This window comes from the organism of the source record quoted next, unplaced genomic scaffold, assembly GCF_019419815.1.
Source record: "Pyrus x bretschneideri cultivar Hongxiangsu unplaced genomic scaffold, Pyrus_bretschneideri_v1 Contig6, whole genome shotgun sequence".
In the NCBI taxonomy this organism is placed as follows: Eukaryota; Viridiplantae; Streptophyta; class Magnoliopsida; order Rosales; family Rosaceae; genus Pyrus; species Pyrus x bretschneideri.
This window is the reverse complement of record NW_025999798.1, coordinates 5512209-5518518: the sequence shown is the minus strand read 5'-3', so window position 1 is coordinate 5518518 and position 6310 is coordinate 5512209.

Sequence of the window (6310 nt, the reverse complement as noted above, 5' to 3'; positions counted from 1 at the left end):
AGAAGCTTTGTCTGCATCCAGAGCCTCAAATTTCTTGGAAACAGTTGCATCTAGTTCCAGAGTTTGCTCCTTCACTTACATATGATAACACCACATCATACATACCCTGTGAACCTCAATCACATCAATTGTCACCAACCAGCTATAGTACACAATATCTCATCCCTATGGATCCTGATTTCCAACATGAGCAACTACATGTAGTCTTGCCAATCCCAATGAAAGTACATCCCATGCAAACAAGAGCTAAGAATAGGGTGTTAAAAAAGAAAGTTTTCTCTACAACTGTTACTTCAGAACCCAAGACATTCAAAGCTGCATTAAAAGTCTCAGAATGGCAGAATGCAATAGAAAAGGACATAGTTGCTCTTCATTCCCAGAAGACATGGTTTTTAGTTTGATTACCACCTAATAAGAACCTGGTTGGATGCAAATGGATATATAAAATAAAGAAAAATGCAGATAGGTCTGTGGCAAGATATAAGGCAAGACTTGTGGCATAATGATATAACCTAGAGGAGGGTGTAAATTACTTGGAAACATTCAATCTTGTGGTAAAACTGACAACAATAAGGTTGATCTTTGCATTAGATGCTCGGTTCAAATGGTCTCTTAGGCAATTAGATGTCAAAAATGTCTTTCTACATCACACTTCAAGAAGAAGCCTATATGGCACAGCCTTAGGGTTTGAAAGTTCAACACAAATCAAATTATGTCTGCAAGCTTCAGAAGTCATTATATGGTCTAAAACAAGCTCCCAGAGCTTGGAATGAGAGGTTTACAAGTTTCTTACCAAGTTTGGGGTTCCAACTTTCACATGATGATCTTTCTTTATTTGTGCAACAATCTTCAAAAGGAAATGTTCTATTGCTTATGTATGTTGATGATGTAATTCTCACAGCCAGTAGCTCTCAATTAATCAACCAAGTTATCACAGCTCTCACTACATAGTTTAAAATGAAAGATTTTGGTATATTGCACTATTTTCTAGGATTGTAGATTACTTATACATCAGAAGGATTGTTTGTGTCACATACAAAATATATGAATGAGTTGATTGATAAAATGGATTTGCAGAACTCTAAACCATATGCTACACCATGTCTACCTTATCATAGGCTACTTAAAGATGATGGGAAACCTTATGATAGTCCTGAACAATATAGAAGTGTTGTTGGGGCACTTCAGTACCTCACTTTTACAAGACCTGACATAGCTTTTTCAGTGAGTTAAGCTTGACAATTCATGCACAATCCCATGGTTTCTCGTGTGATTGCAGTCAAAAGAATCATTCAACATCTCAAATGTACATCTACTTATAGTATTCATTTCAAACCAGGACCAATGTACCTGCAATCTTATAGTGATGCAAATTGGGCAGGTGATCCAAATGATAGGAGATCAACTTCGGGCTTTGTAGTATTTCTTGGTTCAAATCCTATTTCTTGGGCATCTAAGAAACAACATACAGTTTGTCGATCTTCCATAGAAGCTGAGTATAAGGCTCTAGCAATCACTGATGCTGAACTTGCCTAGATTCGACAACTCTTCTGTGATTTTCATATCTCTTTATATTCATTTCCAATGATATAATGTGATAATGTTTCAGCCATTGCACTCTCCATAAACCCTGTGTTTCATGCTAAATCAAAACATATTGAAATAGACTACCACTTTGTACGTGATAGAGTCACTCAAGGAGATCTTCAAGTTCAACATGTATCCTCTGCAGATCAATTAGCAAACATTCTTACAAAGAGCTTATCTGCACCATTGTTCCAACAACATTGTAGCAATCTCATGCTCAGTTCCCTCGAGCATCAGATTGAGGGGGATGTAAGAAGAATGAAATGCAAAACTATGATCCAAGTGAGAAGGTAATCAATGGTCAAAATCAATGCCACTTGTCAAGAGATTAAATAGGATGTTATATGTAGTTAGTTGGAATCTGTTTGTGATAAGATTTGTTAGAAATGTAGTTAGTTGAAATAAGGAGGAGGTTAGTAACTTGCACTACAAGTATTGAAATAGTAACACCTATATAGGTGATCATTGTAATCCATTGTGTATCAATCAAGAAAACATTTTCAATTACAAATGTCTCTCTCTCTCTCTTCCTCTCTCTATCTGGTTTTCTGCATTGTTGCAGCCATCTTCATAGCTAGCTCACGTGCTAGTAATTAACCGAAAGTTTACAGAATTTTTAATTTTGGGTATAAATCCTAACAAACTTCACCACATGGGCTTAAATCCTAATTTTTTTACCTCAAGGGCTATCTCCCAATTACCCTGTCACCACGAGGACTATTTATCCAATTAAGCTACGTTTTAAAGGGTTGAGACTAATTTAGAATCACTTCAAAATAAAAAAATAGTTTTTTTTTTTAAATCCTAATTTTTATATAGGTATGGTTTTATAACTTTTATGATAAGATAATTTAAAAATATCAGGTGATTTTTTCGAAGGTTGAATCATATATTATATTTGATATACAATAATTGAGTCAGATGACAATAATAATAATATCACTCCACCATTGTTTCTAATAACAATGTCGGGCGATATATACTGTAAAGTTTCTCTCATGCCTTATATGATATAGTAGCAGCCTTGTAATATCTGGTGACGTTATTGGTTGCATCTCTCACCAAATGTTTTTCTGATCATCTATGTAAGTAAATTTGATCTTCGCGAGAAGTACGTGAAATGGCACATGCGTCGATTGAGTAGCTTTTAAGATAATTAATTAATTATATATATATATATATATATTTTTTTTTTTTGTAATGTAGAAAAAGTTGTTACAAGCCTCATTAACAAACAAAATATTTTGATATTAATTATCTTTCAGAATATTTAGTTTAGGTCACAAAACGGAATGAGAAGTTTTATTCAAACCCATTTATCCTCTTTCTACATCCAACTTATAGTTTTTAATCTTGAAATTTCGAATCTGCCCAACAATTTTCTTTCTACACCTATAATGAAAAAGAACAAAAATATAAAATCCAACACTAGAAAACCCGGGCCATACCATCACTCCAAATCCTAACCACCCCCAATTTCTACCCCTCCCCAACCCCCCACCGCCATCTTCTTATCACCCACAATGAAACCCCCAAAGATCACAATAGCTCTCTCTTTCGTGCAGTCCTTCTAACATGTCCGAATTAGGTCGAAATTATCGACGTGTCGAATCTAATGGACCATAAGTTAATAATACCATTAATTTTTCCAAAGAAAAAAAAATTGACATGTTTCTTTTGGGTTTTTTAATCGTGGGTTGTTGGAAATAATGTTCTATTTTCCAAATTGTTGTGGGTGGTAAGGGAGGTGGCGGTGGGGAGTTGGGGAGGTTAGAAACTAGGTGGTTGAGATTTGAAGAGATAGAATGGCTGGAGTTGCCTATTGCTAAATTATTATTATTTTCTTTTTGTTCTTGTTGGATGCAGAAAGATAATTATTGGGCACATTTGGAATTTCAAGATAAAAAATAATAAGTTAAGTGTAAAAAGAAGATAAATGGGTCTACATAAAATTTCCCAAACGGAATTATACGACCATATGACTCCCAAATTGTAGAGTTTAATTAGGGTAATTTCCATATTATCTAGTGATTAGTCTCATCCGTTGCATCTGTCACTCAAGGAAGTATTTTATTTATTCGGGGTGATGTAAATGATGCAATCTCGCACTACGTACTTATTTGCCATGCATGCACGTATATGGTGCCTTAAAAGGTCATTTAACTGTTAAAGCTTAATAGCGTAGATTGCCATATATGCCCTTCTCTTTTGACATGTTCAAAAGACCAGTTAATTCTTGTAATTACCGTAAATGTATGCACTAATTATAATTATTTGCTCTGATGTGGAATGGAAGCCACTAATTTCCCACTGTCTAGAGGCTAAAAACACACAGCCACGCGTTTTGATGATATTCTTAATGTCCTAGGTCACAACGAACCTGCAGTTCCTTCGAACCAACCCTCAGAAAACAAAAATATGGAAGAAAGAAGAAATCAAAACATAAGTAGCTATCACTTAGTACTATGGTCTAGTTGGTATTCTTCTTCACTTGTAAGTGAGAGGCCTTCGGTTCGATTCTCGTCAAAGAAGAATTTAGACAACATTATTGGTAGCCCATTGTGAGGCTTAACCTACCCTACACCTTAATGTAAATAATATCATTTGTTAAAAAACAAAATAAACATCAGTAAGCTTGCTTGGCGTGTCGAAATCAAGTTGCCCTAGTGTAGTTTGTTTATTTTCCAATTTTGTACCATATAAGAGCTCATATTAATTACTATTTTTGTGTGAAATGTATAGAAAGTCATTATCCCTAAGAGACCCATTAACGCAAGGGACGTCATTAGTATTTCTAATTAGTTACCCTAAAATAATGAAGTTAAGGATAAATTTTTGGGAGCGTTTTAATGAAAATGGCTTCTTCAAACTTTTTCTTAACAAAAAAACACTATAATAACTTTATTTAATAAATAAAACTTAAATTTTAATGAAAAAGACAAAAATTTAATATACCCCACCCATCTCTCTCTCCCTTCTCTCTCTCCCACCCTCCGTCACCGTCCCCCTCTTTTTCTTTAGCCATCACCATTATCTCTCTCTCCTCTCACTCGTTGCCATCATCTCTCTCCTTTTGCATCCATCAATATCATCTCTCTGTTCTCTCTATCACATCACTCCTTCCTCCTCTCTCTTTCTTTTTATTTTTTTGTTATGTATAACTTCAAATTTAGTCATATTTTTTAAGACATAATAATATGAATTATTTATTACATACCAAAATTTAACAAAATTATTATTAACAAATCTTTAATAAAAACACTTAATAAAATTTTATTACTAAGAGTTATGTTTACTTAAAAATAGTAAATTTCTAAAACAATGGCAACTATTTCTAGACAGTGACACTATTTGTAGAAACCATGATACCTTTTTTTTTAAATAATGGTCACTGTTTATATACAATCACACTATTTCTAAAAATAATGACACTATTTTAATAAAAATAATTGACAAAATAATGCTTTTATTAAGAAATTAATAAACAATGAAGTGTATTTCATGAAAAATAATTTAAGCTATATATATATATATAGAGAGAGAGAGAGAGAGAGAGGGTTGGGAATGGTGAGATGGGAGTGAGGAGATAATTTAAAAGAAAAAGAGTATAAGTAATACAACTATGCATCATTTGGACAAACCAATTAATAATATTACAATTAAAAAAATGAAAAAGTTCTTCTATTTTTTTAGTTTTAGAAACAATGCTTATTTTACTTTGAAGATTTTAACGTTAGTTTGAACAAATTTTTTGAGTTTGTGGCATGCCATCAGAGTTAAATAATACAAACTATGTAATAATATAACAATCCAAAAATGAAGATTTTTTTTTTTTTAAGTCAATGCTTATTTTAATTTGAGAATAGTAATTTTAATTTTTACAATGTAAGAGAGTTAAAGGATGGACCCATAAGTCCTATCCAACTTTGTCCAGAGAAAGAGAGAGAAAGATAAGAGGAAAGAGAAAATCCACACTGAGTGGAATATGAGAACGAAATAAATAAAGAAAAAAGAGATGGAGAGACGAAGGAACGAAAAGAAGAAAAAAAAAATCACAGGCCCATGTGAGATACGTGGACAAATAGACCACATGGGCCCACACGTGAGTATGTGAGTGGCATGTGGCACGTGGTGCATGGAGTATAGCATTTGATTTTTTTTTTTTTGTCTTTATCATTAAATAAAGTTATTTGAATGTTTTTTTGTTAAAATTTAAAGTTTTGAAATCTTTTTCATTAGTTTTTCTTAAATTTTTTGGTGTTACAATCATATATATGGTTACTTAATGTTACAGTTCACTCACGATATAAAAGTATCTTTTTTTAGTATAGCTGAAATTTAATATTCATTTCTTTTGAGACGATACGTTTTATTTAATACTAAGAATTAATACAATCAAAGAGGACATTCGAAATAACATCAAAGATGTCCTCAATTCAAAGAAACTCTAACAAAACTTAAAATGCCAACTTGACCAAACTAATTATCACCCAGTGGATTTAAAGGCGATGCAGGTCCAAGAATAAGCAAATGAACGCATCAAAGTCTTAAAATCATCCACACTCAAACTCAGAGGATTGAGGTTACACTCCAAAGCTAGAGAAACCCAATTCTTTATGAAAAGGTCAAGCCCTTCGGGAATTAACATCTGAGAATTTCTACACAAAACCTTGAATATAACGACAGGAGCATAATCTTTGACAACAAGCAGCACCAACTCCAG